The sequence below is a fragment of the Solea solea genome, chromosome 5 (genome assembly GCF_958295425.1).
Source record: "Solea solea chromosome 5, fSolSol10.1, whole genome shotgun sequence".
Lineage (NCBI taxonomy): Eukaryota > Metazoa > Chordata > Actinopteri > Pleuronectiformes > Soleidae > Solea > Solea solea.
The window spans coordinates 30,762,964-30,778,430 of record NC_081138.1 but is presented as its reverse complement, the minus strand read 5'-3'; the positions used below and the strand labels follow the sequence as shown (position 1 = coordinate 30,778,430).

At 39.7% G+C, this 15,467-nt stretch overlaps 1 protein-coding gene across 1 annotated transcript in view; it reads right to left on the bottom strand.

The window, feature by feature from the left end:
* znf536 (zinc finger protein 536) overlaps positions 1-15,230 on the bottom strand; it is a 317,559-nt gene extending 302,329 nt beyond the window's left edge. Inside the window, exon 1 of the mRNA XM_058629151.1 lies at positions 14,955-15,230. The gene's annotated coding sequence lies outside the window, so the exon portion shown is untranslated. The remainder of the gene's footprint in view (positions 1-14,954) is intronic.
* Positions 15,231-15,467: the final 237 nt, after the last annotated feature.

Here is a 15,467-nt window from a genome sequence, read left to right as displayed (position 1 = left end):
GACACCGTTTCATCCCTGTGAGAAATAACACATTCACTCAGGTTGGATTTTCTGCTCGAGCAGCAGCAGAAAGAAAGAAACTGTGTGCAGAGAGGTTAGTTTAGAGCAGGGCTGAACAGTAAGATAAAAGCATAATAACCTATAAAAAACAACAAGAACTCAAAGGTTTCTCTTTGTGTTACACGTAATTAAGTTACGAAACATAATTAGAAACATGAATTTCTTGGTGCAATGTCAACAATATTTTAAAACTTTACATTTTCATTTAGTCACAGGTATCTGGAAAATGATTTTCAAGAACTTTCAAGGGCCTTGAGATGCTTATTTTTTCTAATTTGCAAACTTTCAAGGATTTCAAGGACCCCTGGGAACCCTGATAAATGTATCCATTCCAAACTGTACAAAATATGTTTGAGGAAAAGTCAAAGTAAGACAAATATGTGTTTGTATAACTTATAACTTTAGTTCCAATGATTATTATTTTTACTTAAAATAATATAATAGTTAAGTAACTTCTAAATAAGTATAACTTGTAACTTGAATTTGAATGAACATAATAATTAACTATGTAATTGAAATAACTTTTTAATGATGTCGTCAGAGACATGTTAAGTTGATTCAAAGTTAACAAGTGGTCAGAACTGGTAACTTAAAATAACTAATTAAAGGATCGTTTTAACTGAAAATTATGAAATTATTACGTTTAATTTAATTCAAAGTACAGTTAAAATGTTGTATGAAATTGTGTTTGTATGACTTAACACTTTGGTTAAAATTACCATATTTAACTTAGTGAAATATGGTTTTAACTTGAAAATAATGAACTTGTTTTACACAAGTCGATTTAAAGTTGACAAGTTAAAATAACTCTTCAATAAACATAACTTTGCATCATACAACTTATTTCCTCAAGTTAAATGACGTCATTCATAGTAACATGTATACATAGTAGTGTTTGTATAACTTTAGTTCTAATGAATTACAACTTTACAGATCACAGTGGATTTTTTTTAATTTACAAACTCAAGGATTTCAAGGACCTGTGTGAACCCTGATAAATGTATCCAAACTTCATATTTTGTAAATAGCGTACACAATATGTTTGAGAAAAACAAGTGAAAGGCTCAGTCGCTTCATCCGAAAAGTGAGTAGAAGCTCATGATCCCATCTAGTGGCAGAAATGTACGTTTAACGTTACAAAGAGAACTTTAAAAAAATTCCGTCACATATTTGATGTCATACAGAGTCAGAGTCTGTAAACAGAAATGAGCGCTCGTCGCTCCCCGTTTCTGAGGCTTTACTGTATTTCATTTTAAAAAACAAATGGGATTTGGTTTGAAGGCAACGAGGTCAGTACATCGCAGCAGAAAGAAACTGTGTTTGTGCTGAAGGGACAGGAGGCAGAGGGAGGGGGTGGAGGGGGTGGGTAGTGTTGGCCGGCAGTCCTGGGAGGGTCATCACTGCCTTATTACTGCCATGTTAGTGACTAGCAGCTGAAGATGGCTCCGCTCCCTGCCCCTCTGCTTGGGAGTCGTCCAAGACAGCGCGCTCCAAAAAAACAGAGCAGTCACTGTTCGCTGTTCTCGGACAGATTAAGACGTTATTCCACTGCTGTGGACGTCTCTATCTGCCGTTAACCCTTCCTCGCGTCCACACCGTCCGTCACAGGCCTCGCCGTGAGCTTTCCACTCTCGCTGGGAGCAGACACAACAGCGTTAGGCGTGCGGTCGCGACATGAAAGCGATGTTTTCGCGGGTGCTTGCATGTGCCAGTTTGTGCACATGGCGAGTGCAAGTGTGTGTGTCTTTAAAAGCCAGATATTGTGCCCGGCTTATATTTAAATGCAAACAAGACGAGTCTTTGGCTTCCCTCAGAGGGGGGAGAAAAAAAAGACACGGAGACTGCTTCAAATTGAGTTCCTCAAAGTCTAATTTGTTGCAACCCTTTGATGAACAAATGTTTTCAGACCGTCCTGCTTTCATGAAAAGGGAGTGGGTGCAAATTTTAAACAAGTCGAGGCCCTGAACCCTCTGTGACTGTAAACTTTTAGAAAAATTTTAAACTTTAGAATTTATATCAATTACACTTTCATGTTCTGACGGGGGGCGGGGGGGGGGAACCGGGATCTTGGCTTTGGGGGAACGTTTCACCGCACCGGATTCATTTCCACTGCAATCATCTGCGGTGACATCAATCCTTCATGTGAGGCACACACGGGGGGTCAGCGGGCGTGCGTGTTTGTCAGCTCCGATTGTTAATGGAACGCTCGCACAAATACAGCGCGGGTAAAATGTTTAGAGATTTTCATCACGCGCGGGGGGGACGGAACCTCGTCCGTGGATTTCCCTCCGTCCGTTTTTCTCAAACTTGATGAATCTGCGGAGGAGCAGGAAGTAAACGGCCAAGTGACTGATAAGCAGTGTGATTTTAATTTAAATCATATGAATAGAAGTTTTTGCCCCAGAGCAGAAAGAAAATATATCTAAACGAAAACATCTGACTCTAATTGATTAAGAACAATGTTCTGCGCAGTAGGTCTAGAATATCCTTGTTCTGATACTGATTTGATTTCTTTTTTTTCCCTCTGCAGTGCGTGTGTGTGTGTGTGTGTGACCATTGCATCCGAGTGACAGCACCAAACATCTGATATTTGCAGATATAAATAATAAGGAAAAAAAAAACACCACCACAAGGTCGTTTAACATGCTGTTCCCGACGTTATTTACGCAATCCACACAAAGATTCTCCTCCTGACCATCTGGACGGAGTCCGTCGTCTGTTATATAACGGTATTTTTACTCCGCTCCTCGAGTTACAAATGTAGATTCGAACCCAAACAAAGACGGGGAAAATGACAAATGACGCATTTCCTCGTTCAGTTTGTTAGTGTTGATGTCAGAGAGCGGGACCGAGACTTATAGACCGCGTTCAGTTCCTTCAGTTCACATCAAAACTCAAAAGGATTCATCGACGACTGAATTGTTCTTTAACTCTCTTGTATTTCTGAGTGACCAGTGTGGTCGTGAGGGATGATGATATTTCACAGAATTTCAAAGTAAAAGCGTTTGTTTTTATATGGAACGATACAGATGAAATAAAAACATAAGTCAATAATAACATATGAACAACTGAAACACTATATATTTACGTAATTTTACATTAAATGAAATACATTACAAGTTTGATTTATATAACCTAATGTATTAATATTATTATTATCATAATAATTGATACAGTTGAAATGAAGTTGTGGGACACAAGTTTGAGACCTCTGAATTAAGCGGTTTGAGTGTTGTTGTTTTTTACATAATTTATATATAATATATATAATATGAATAAAATAAAATATAATATGTTTCTGATTTATTTGCTCCACATCACAAATAAATCATTAAAACTGATTAATTTTGGTGAATATCATCATTTCCAGGTTTGGCAAAACACCAAAAACTACATTTAACGACATTTAGTGGACAAGTCGTCTTTCACCTGATGTAATTATAACATACACTGGGTTTTCCTGTAGTTGTAGCCTCCACTTCCTCCACATACAGATGCTAAAATAGATTTAAAAAGATATCATATTTATGTTTTTCACACTAACATGACCATGAAAGGTGTCAGTTTATGTAATATTGTCGGTACAATGTCAATATCATCATGAACACATCTTTTTTTCTGTCTATTTTTTGCTTAACTTCCGATTAATTGCTTCAGCTGTCGATTATTTTCTCGATTAATTTGTCTTCTTACTCGTTGTTTGGAACTTCAAATGTCAGAAAACTTTGAAAAATGTTTCACAAACTTCAAAAATATGACGTCCAAAAGTTTGGCCACAAATCAATAATTTTTTTATTTGTATAGATTTTCTTGTTGTATGGAGCAAAGAAACTAAAAAATATTAACATTTAAGACATTTTTGAAAACCTTTAGTAATTAATAATTGATTAATTGCTGCAGGTTTACACCTGGAAAAAAGTGGTTTAGTTACACTTTAGTTTAAATTTCTGCCAGTTGAATGTCTTGATGTTTTGACTTTTCACCATTGTTTCTCATTTGTAGAACTTTATTTGCTAATAACTCACATTCCCAGTGGGACTCGGTCATGTGACGTACATGTTCAGGTGTGTGACGGACTCAGATTACTGCTGATAACGGAGCTGGAACACGTGCCTGGACACAGAGTCGTCCGTCGTACAACTGTATATAACCAACTGACCCACACACCCACACACACACACACCATGAAAACAACTCATCTGTGGTGAAAACACGCTCACAAACTCACTCATGCTCTGGGGACCACCACATTGACTCAGCTCCTGTCAGTCAGCTGTGGTTAAAGCCCTGGTTATCACCTCCAGCGCGGGCAGCACGGCGCAGGGCCTCTCTCTCCCCGTCACCTTTCCCACCACAGTCCATATTTCCTGAATAGCGTGCCATCATATTTTACTATTACCTATCAATTGGTTTCTAATCGCGGTAACGAGGCTGCGAGCTGGCTGGTGACAGAGCACTAACGGCCTCACAGGGAACATTAAGGAGGCTGGGTTATGCTGTGGGCCGTTAACTACCTACAGGCGCTGGCTAATGGCTCCAAATGACCTCCTCAGTGGCTATTAGCACATAATTAGAACCTGCAGACCAGTGGTGACCTCCGCCGGACACACGTGATTACTCCTCTGTTCTTCTGTGCTCTCACTCACTCTCTCCCCCTCCCTCTCTCTCCTTCTCTCTCCCTTTCCTTCCCATCGTCCCTCACTCCTCCACTCGTTCCTCATGTGCTCCTCCTCTTTCTCTAATGCTCTGTAGGATTACACCGACTCCCGAGTGGGAAGACTACCACTAAAATTAATCTCTTTATGGTGCCTGATACAAAAATATGCCTGCTATATTGAAGGCCCTGGGAAACTGCATTAAAGGGACAGTTTAGTGAGTGCTGCCTGAGCTGTGAGCGCCCCCTGCACTGATTTTAATGAAATCTATGCCAACTTAAGTCTTTGATATTACAAGAATACGTCCACTGTGTTATCTTGCTATTGAAAAGCTTTTTCTAACCAGGAAAGTGGAGTTTTTATTACGACTCTCTGCCCTGCACCAAACCTCATAGAGAAAATCTACATTTTTACCTCACAGGAGCTACTGGTCCACTGCTGCCTCGTGTGGTCAGTTTATGTCATTAATGTGAATCTGAATCAAGGATTTCAAACCCCCGAAATCACAAGATGTCACACAGGACATACTGTGAACTTAACTGATGGAGGCAGCGGTGGATCAACTACTCCTGTGTCCATGTGAAGTAAAAAAAACGCAGGTTTTCTCTATGGGCTTTGGTGTGGAAGAGTGAGCGGTTTATACACAAATGTCAGTTTCTGAAGATGCTATCGACTGAATAAAGTGTTTTAACCCTGATAACTGCCAGATATGGAAAAAGTGAAAGTTATCTTGGAAAAAAGGGACAGAAAACTCAAATAAATCATCATGACGGCCATACGAGGGTTAACTCCTGGTTCAACATCCCAGCGGCATAGATTACATCCCTTTAAGATATAGAAACCCACCTTTATATTCATAGAGACTCTGATTGTTTTCCCATGTCATGAGTAAAACGATCTTTTTTTTAAAGAAAAGTTGTCACTGAGTGTTTGCACTCAAAGGCCTTTGTGCCGGCTGACAGTTGGCAGCACCACCTTGACCTCATTCAGCAGCAGCAGCAGCAGCAGCTCCTCCTTAAATCACACCGTAACGTGAAGAGACGAGCTAAACGCCGGATAAAGCGCATGCACGGCACTCGGTGGCTCTCACCTCTGTCTCCACTTCAGCTACAGTCTCCTGTTACTCTGAACAAAAGAGACGCTTTACTAGGTTAGTGTCAGCTCAGGAGCAGCGGGGAAAACAATGAGAAAACAACAAAGGAATGTGCTGATTTTTCCTTGTGTGTGTGTGAGAAAGAGAGAGAGAGAGAGAGGGAACAACGCAACACAGTACCAGTGCCTTAAATTATCAGTGAATTATCTCTGAGCCTGTGGGAATTATGTGGGTTATTTGTAACAAGCAGTCAAGGACAAGTGGGCCTTGTGTTACAACTATGAGATGAATACTAAACACACAAAAAAGATCCCTGGCCAACTATCTATCTTTCCAGGCCATCTCATACCCTTGAACAGAAGAGGCAGGTACATGTGTTCTGAGGTTGACTGAAGCTGCTGAGGACGTGTCGTGGAGAGGAAACCCCACAGTTCATACATCTGTGCTCCCTCTAACATGTCAACACACATAAAAATCCACTTTATATTACTTACATTACAATTTTTTTTTCTGTTTAAAAAACACGTTAGACTTATTTGAGCAACACAAAGTATCTTAAAAACTGACTTTAAGATATAAAAATAAAGTTTAGGGCTGTAAGATTAATCAAAAAAAAAAATCAACTGACGTTTCAGTCCACTAGATGGTGCCAAGTGCTCACTCTCACTAGAGCTGTTGTGCAAGTATATCGCAATATAAATACGCAACTACTCAGCATTTTGCAATATCGTGATAATATCATATTGTGGCTTAAATATTGTGATAATATTGTATCTTGACTTAAATATCTTGATAACATCGTATTGTGCCTTAAATATCGTCCAAATATCGTAACTTGACTTAAATATTGCGATAATATATTGTGCCTTAAATATCGCGCTAATATCATATTGTGAGTTAAACATTGTGATAATATGGTATCGTGACTTAAATATTGCGATAATATATTGTGACTTAAATATCGCATTGTGCCTTAAATATCGCGCTAATATCGTATTGTGACTTAAACACTGTGATAACATCGTATTGTGCCTTGTCTTAAATATTGTGATAATATAGTATCTTGACATACATCGTGAATAAGTTTGTCTGAGGCTACGCTCATGTTTAGGCCACGCCCCCTCATTCTTTGTAAGATTTTACTAGAAATGGCCAAAGTGGTGGTTCTCAAAGACTGGGTTGTGACCCTAAGTTGGGTCGCTAGAGATTTGCTTGTTAATTTGCAGAGTTTAACCAAGCTTTTTAGTTATGATTTATGTGTTTATGTGCGAAATAACATGCATAAAATTATGTTTTTTTCCAAGTAGACTTAACCTGAAATAATTTGTATCATGTGAGCCGTTTTCAGGCTGGTTCCTGGTGCAGGGGGCTTTCACAGTGCTGACTCTGTATCACAACGTCTGTTGTTTTGTTACTTACATGTTCCTTTGCTCCATCATAATTCCCAGATGGCTGCTGGAGGGATTTTATCACTTAAGCACGAACAACCGTTTGATTTGATGCACTTCTGCTCTTTTTCTTCTGTTCTTGATCAAATATAGCACTGCAAGTCAAACACTGCCAAAACCACAAAACAGGCCAATTACGGTCTGTAAGAGAAAAAATATTATTAATACTGTATGAATTTATTGGCCCCTTTAACTACATCACGACTTAATATTCAACAGGTTCAACAAGAATCTGGGTTATTTCCACAATCGAGCTCTTCCACAGAGACTCCCTGTGATCTCCCCAGCCTGGGTCAGACCTGTGCTCTGTCACAGTGCCCACTAGAGGCTAAAGCCAGCTACTTCAGGTTGTCTGAGTGGTGGAGGAGGGCATGGGGGTGGAGGGGGATCTGTGTGATCTAAGAGGTCTCCAGAGAATTCCCATATCCTAATTTCCTGTCCTGTGTCACCAGGTCTTAAGAAGCTGTTTTGGACTGTGTCATGAGTTACACACACACACACACACAGACACAGACACACACACACACGCACACACACATAACAGCAGTCCTCACTGAATTAATTTGTTTTCGCTTACCCTCTGTCAGCAGAGCTCTGGTCTTGGCTGCGGAAATGTCTCTTAACCAAAGGTCTTCTTCTCTCATTGGATTTCAAATTCCAAATCAGATCACTACTGTTGCTGCTGCTGCTGCTGCTGCTGTGTTTTTATTTAAAGATACCAGGTCACACAGCTGACTGAGGAGTCACACACACATTTCACATACACACCACCACCACAGTTCTACACTTTAAATCCAATGGAACTTTACCATCTGACATCCAACGTGACAAAATTCATCCTGACTGTCAGTCAGTCAGTCATCATCTACCGCTTTATCCTCCACCAGAGGGTCGCGGGGGGTGCTGTGCCAATCTCAGCTACATCGGGCGATAGGCGGGGTACACCCTGGACAGTTCGCCAGTCCATCGCAGGGCCACATACAGAGACAGACAAACAACCATTCACTCTCACACTCACTCCTATGGTCAATTTAGAGTGTTCAATTTACCTATCCCCACATTGCATGTTTTTGGACTGTGGGAGGAAGCCGGAGTACCCAGAGAGAACCCACGCACACACGGGGAGAACATGCAAACTCCATGCAGAAAGGCCCTTGTTCCAACCGGGGCTCGAACCCGGGTCTTCTCGCTGCAAGGCGAGAGTGCTAACCACTATACCACCGTGTGGCCCTCATCCTGACTGGTTACATTTAAATTGTACATTTTGTGACGCGATGGGAACGCTGAACGCAAGCCGCCGTATTATATTCGGAAGTAACGGGCATTCTTTCACCATCAACCAAACTAGGGATGTCCCGATTAATCTCTCGGTTACTATTTGAAGTTGTTGAGTCCATAAAATGTTAGAAAATGTTAGAAAATGTTGAAAATTACATTTGTTGTTTTTTTCACAAATTAAAAGTTAAATAAATTAAAAATAAAATAAAATAAAATAAAATAAAATAAAATAAAATAAAATAAAATAAAATAAAATAAAATAAATCGTCCGTCCAGCTCTAACCAGGGGATCCCCAGGTTCTTCCCGGCCAGTGAGTTGATATAAACTCTACACCGAGCCCTTGCTCTGACCTCGAGGTGTCCTCCCAGTTGGACGTGCCAGGAACTCCTCCCTAGGTACCACCGACTTTACCAGGTGCCAGAACCACCTGAACTTCAAATCCCTCCTGGATGACTGAGATTCTCACCCAAGCCACTATTTTGAGGAAACCCCATTTCAGCCACTTGTAACCGCGATCTCAATTCTTTTGGTCATGAAAAATAAGGAGTGCAGGAACAAAGATCGACCGCTAGATCAAGAGTGCAGTGCCTATTATTTGTTTACATACAAAGACAGATTATTTATTCTGCGTTTTATTATCAGAACATTGTCCCGTTTTCACAAAATGACAGATTCGGATTTGACTATTTTGCTTATGCTCCTTAAAAAGGAAACACTCAAGATGTTCGTGTACACATAACCAGGAACGAGGCAGGAGAAGAAAAAAAAAAGAAAAGATTCTAATTACAGCGCACAGCTATAAAGGGAAAAATGTGAACGGAGGAAGAAGGAAAAAAAAAAAAGCTTTAGCCAGTAAGAGAAGAGAGATACAGTGGAAATTACACATCCATGTCATCCATTTCCTGAAGATGGCTGCAAACCCCTGGACACACTTAATCAGTAAAAGGGCACACCTCCGAGTATCCATTCTTTTGTAATGGCATTACACCACACAAGTAAGATTTAGAGATCCTTTAATGTGCCAGAGTCTTCTGCATAAAAGTATATACAAAGGTTAATATTGCAATAATATGTTCCTGGAGGGCATTGCAATCATTATCTCTCTGGTGGTATCAATTAGAAGCACTTTACTGCAGGTAATGACTAAGATTCTGCTACAAAATGACATTATTATTATTATACCCATCTATAATTTCAGAGTGGATACACAAGACGTGGAGGGGAGAGGGGGGGAGAAAAAAAAGAGAAAAGCATAAGTTCAACCAAAGGTAGGCATAAAAAAATAAATAAGTAAAAATGTTTTTTTTTTACCATTGATTCGAGGAAGGAAAGTGAAGGAAAGGAAGCAAAGAATAAAAGGTTTGATTTAAAATATTCTATGAGTCTTTTAAACTTAATGTAAGTTTAAAAGGCTGGTCTCGTATATCTTGTATAAAGTATTAAAAATCTTACACATTGTGATCTACTGCCCTCTCTGGTCAAACAGCAGCTACTGCATTCAAATTTTGACATGGGTTTTACTTAGTCCACTCTATTACATCACAGACTCCTCCCCCTTGCTGCAACTCAGTGTCAGATTTCACAGTCAGAGCACACCCACCCTAACCTCACTGCTCCCCACTCTCAGCCCACTTCTATGGCATTTAATTTTTTAAATCAGGCATTGTGGCAGAGTTAGCCTGAGTTTAAAAAATGCCAAAGAAGTAGGCTGAGATTGGGAAACAGTGAGGGGGGCGTGGTCTGGTTCTGAAAGCTGACCCCGAGTTGCAGCAAGGGGGAGGAGTCTGTGACATTGAGCCTCACGCTGGTTGGAAGAGGGTGATGAAAGAGTGGACTAAGAAAACCAATGTCAAAATGGAAATGCAGCAGCTGCTGTTTGACCAGAGAGGGCAGTAAATACAACATTGATCAAAACATGTATAATTTTTTAATACTTTATACTAGATATATACACACAAACACTACTTTATACTTTACTAGATACACAAATACACTGGTTTACACCTAAAAACTGGTATAAATATTTCTTTGCCTTGTGTTTAAAAAGTGTTCCATAAATAAAAATGTGTCTTGCTTTGGTTCGAGTGTGTGTATACGTGGCAGCACGCATCCACATGACGGAATTTTCAAAGGTCCCCCCCCCCCCCTCCCGAATAAAACACAAATTAAAACATGCATCTTCTTATTCATGGCTTGACTTGTCTGTCCCAGTTTCCTCAAAGCAGCTTGTGTGTTTACGTGAGCGTATGTGTGTGTGTGTGTGAGAAAGGGATACCAAGCGAGAACGAGAGATAAATCTGACAAGAAAGCTTCAACAACCTGGCGACAAATATTTGCATTCCTCAAAACACGAGAGTATTGTTCTTTGCTCTTTTCCATTTATCCACACACACACACACAGAGCGTGAGACAGAGGGTGAGAGAGAGAGAGGGGAGGGGTCTGAAAGTTAGAAAAAGATGTGTATTTGTGTGTCTCATTGTGCGTCGTGACCTTTGCGCTTAGTTCCAAACATTCATAACGAGTGCTCTTCCCCTTATTGACCCCCCCATCAAAAAAAACAACGGATAATTGAGGAATAAAAAATGCTCTTGGTCGTCCTAGCGGGCATTAGACACCGCGGAGCAGGCCCTCAGACTTTTGATTTAGCTGCTTTATATTTAATAAGCACACACAAGAGCCTCCGAGGCGCCTTTCCCTTTCTGTTTTTTTTAGAGGAATTTAATTGGACGTCGGTGACATCCATCACAGCGTTGTCATGGCGTTGACCTTTCGGCGGAGGCTATTCATAACCAGGAAGTTACATGAGCCCGGGTTGCTGCCGACACTCCGTCACACCCACCACGCTGATGCCCGATCATTCACACCGCGCTCCTCTCAGACACCGACGCTCGCGTGTGTTCGCAGACAAAACTGATTCACTGCTCGCCGCGACGGTTAAAGATAATATTCGACATCACTTCCTGTTTCGTGTCAGCCTGCGATCGGGGTCGATCTCTGCACTGTAGTGCTCATGTTAATTACCACACACAGGTTTGTACAGCTATTCTTCTTAGTGACATTTACTTCCACTATAACTATAACTATAAACATAACCAGTTCCTCAGAAATGAGATTCTGCCTCATTAGGACCAGGTTTTGGTCTCCATGAGGACTACTGGTCCTGACAAGGTCAGAGTTTATGACAGAAAATGTCCTAAAGAGTTAACAAGAACACACACACAGTCTGGTTTCCATGACTACTGGTTTAACCACAACATTGGGACCAGAAAAAGTCCTAAAGAGGTCGACAGAAAGTCAGAAGTGCTTGTAAAATAGTTGGACAAAGTACGTTGAAGGAGGACATGAGGACAGTTTGTGTACCAGAAGAGGACACAAGAGAGAGGACAGGATGGAGGCAGGTGATCGGCTGAAGCGACACCAAAAGAAGAAGAAGAGGAAGAAGGAGTTTCTATACACAAATTGTCAAAATTGTTAACAGACTGGATTATGCGTAAGTAATTAAAAAGGTACAGTGTGTAATATTTAGCAATATCTATCAGTGAAGTTGCAGGTCCAGCACAGAATGTCCCCATTACTGTAAAAACCCAGTGGTCCAAACCAGCCCGTGACATAAATATACTTAATTTCTGCAAAAAAGAAAATCATTTCACCTAAATTTCACACACTGTGGCTTTAACAGAACTTCTGTGTTCACTTTCAGCGGCACTTTAAAGTGAGAGATCAGTTGTTGTTTTTTTTGTTGTATTATGAGGCACTGACTCATTGCACAACAGCACTGAATTAATCGAGCATGCAGCCAGAAAACCAACAGTGACACAGACACAGCCTGAGACAGATGCTGGCTGTCACCGACAACATGGAAAAACTCACACTAGCCACTCGACAAAAACACTCACCTAATAAAAAAAAAAATCAAACCAGCTTGAGGCTACGATATCATCTTTAAAAAACTATGTTTTCCACTTTATTTCACTGTTAGACAACTTTGTCAAACAGGGAAGATGAAGTTTGGGTGTGCTTTGTAAACCGCACACTCTCCTGCATCAAAGTCCGTTTAAATATTTCATTTACAATGACTTTTATATCAATCAATCACTCAAAATGTATATTTTGCAAAGGCCTTTGTTGATCATGCCTCAGATTATTAATTGAGAATTAAATTGATTGTCAAATATTTTGATAATTAATCTGTTTGAGTGTTTTTTAAGAAATAATTAAAAAAGTTCTGAGTTTTCAGCTTCTTAAATGTCAATATTCTCTTGGTTTCTTTCTATATAAGAAAGTAATCATAAAAACGGATGTGGACAAAACAAGACATTTGAGAACATCATAATTTTCAGGTTTTTGGAAACACTGATCAATGTTTTCTGACATTTCACAAACCAAATGATTAATCGACTATGAAAATAATCAGGAGTATAAACATGATGCAACAGATCACACACTGGAGGTCAAGAGGTCAGTCAGCGGTGCAGGAAGAGGTCAGTCAAGTCGTCATTTGCTCGTTTTAACTTTACTTGCTCATTGTCCTGCGTGAAATCTTGCGTCAATGGTGGAGAGATAGTGGACAGTGTCCATAACACTGCTAGTAATTATGTCTCCACATTTGTCCTGCGTAGGCCTAGTCTAATCAAGCAGCGCAGGGCATGAAACAGTAGGTGGCGACGTAAACAAACGAGGGAGACATTTACCTAAATATCAACTTGTGTCTTATCGCCCTCGCCGTCTTTTAGCAGCACATATATTCACACACGATCATAAAGTCCACTTGCTCCCCCTCTCATCGATGTCATATTAAGCCACTTTTATTAATCCTGGAGAAAATTCCTCCTCCACAACACTCCTAGTATGTTATGTTATGTATAAAAGCACCAACCGCAGCTTTATATGCAAACACAGCCGACTCCTTTTAGTTTCCCCGACACACACAGAACAACAATAACCTGAAACGGCCCCACATGGACAAACATTAAAAAGGCAAAAAGCCCCACAGAGGCTCCACTTCCTGAGAAAATTCAAATCCAACCAACCAAAGGGTCGAGTAAAGTCCGCCGGTCCAGTTTTAAACGCAGCTGTGATCCACGGCAGCCTGGCATTTACCCCAGCTGGCAAGGAAACACATCTAAGATGATACCATAAAGAAAATTAATTATCATCAAAGATCACAGGCTTCAAACAGCCAGCCACTAAAAACGCCCAAATACACAAACTGTGCCATCACACAATCAAGGTCAAGGTCAGAGATGAAGCTCTGCACTCGGCTCTGTGTCGCTCTCTGCGTTTCCCTCACGCTGCACTCACATTACACCACGTTACTTGCATTAATATAACAATAATTGTATTTATATTACACTATAGATAATTATGTAAACATGAAGTGGACGAGGAACCAGAGGGGAAACAGGTGACATGAACTCAAATAAAAACACGTACAATGCAAGACAAAGACACAAAAATAAACACACAGCAAAACAGGATATTTGAGATAGAAATACAAAAACTGAAAGGTCAAAGTTCAAGGGTCACGACACCATCGCTACAGTTTCACTCACTCCATTCTTTTTTTACATTCTGCATTAAGTTGAGCACAGATTTAAAAGCATATTACTGTAGCCCTTCTATTCATTAATGTTTAATATTATCATTATTATTTAGATTATATTTAGATAGAGCCCTGAGTTCTTAATCGTGAATAAACTTTTTAAGTACATCTTAATATACATAGTCAGTAGTTCTGGGCGACATGGCTTCTGAATAATACTATTTTGAGTCTATATCGTGATACAGTATAGGAGATATAAGTATGTGGATATAAAGCAGCACACAGGTTTGTTTCTCTGGACTCATGAAACGTGTGATATAGAGTAAATACACTCTAAGATAAAATATAATCTACTGTTTACGATATGCATCACATGATCTTAAAATACTCGTATGATTACCTTTCATTTCAGATATATTTACGTGACATTGACTATAAATATTGTCAGATTCTGCTATAAAATTAGTGTTATTAAGCAACTTTACTACTTTTGTTATATAATATAATAATTTAAACTGTATATATATATTGTATATATGACGATGAAATATGACATACAAAATCTAAGACGAGATGTTTCGTTTCACAATATATTGATATAAACCCTCCAACAAGCGGACATGTAAATAAAAACACTAAATTCCTATACTTTACTTCATTGTTTACTTAAATTGCAAAGCAAAACGGACACAAATAAATGAATGGTGTGTTACACTGTCTTAAACCTTTGTGTTACAGCTTTAAACACACTTGTTTTCCTCTTTTTACACCACGTAAACCACAATAGAAAGCCTCTAATTAGCCAGGTGTGTACAGACCAAAAACCCACCGTCCTTTTCACTCAATATGAAGCAAAAACAAAAAAACAAACAGTACCTGTACGTGGTGGAGTCCTGTGTTGATGTTCCAGGGTCAGGTGCAGAGAAACGGCCGCTGGAGAAACCGTTGTTTCCCGTTTCCGGTTCAGAAAGAGTTCAGAGTTGTAGCAGAGGAGCTAAGTTAGCTTCACTCCGTCCACAGTGCTAATTAAGCCCTCACTTGATTAACGAGCGGCTAATTAAGGTCAGAAGACTGCAAACACGAGTGTAAATGCCTCTGGTACTCAAAACCATTCAACATTATCTTGCCCATGAACAACATAAAACACAGAAATATCAACTTTTCACATCTAAACTGCCGCCCGGAGCTAATGCTACCTGTACCTCTGCCACTTAGCAAACATTATGCTACCTGTGGACAGGAAACGCCCCGACATCACATGACCAAACTAACCACAAATAAATAAACTGATTTTTTAGCAAAATAATTCAAATTTAATATATTTACGCTCCTAAAATATGTATTTTAAACAAACCTGTTATGCAATATGAATCGATGAAATATATAATA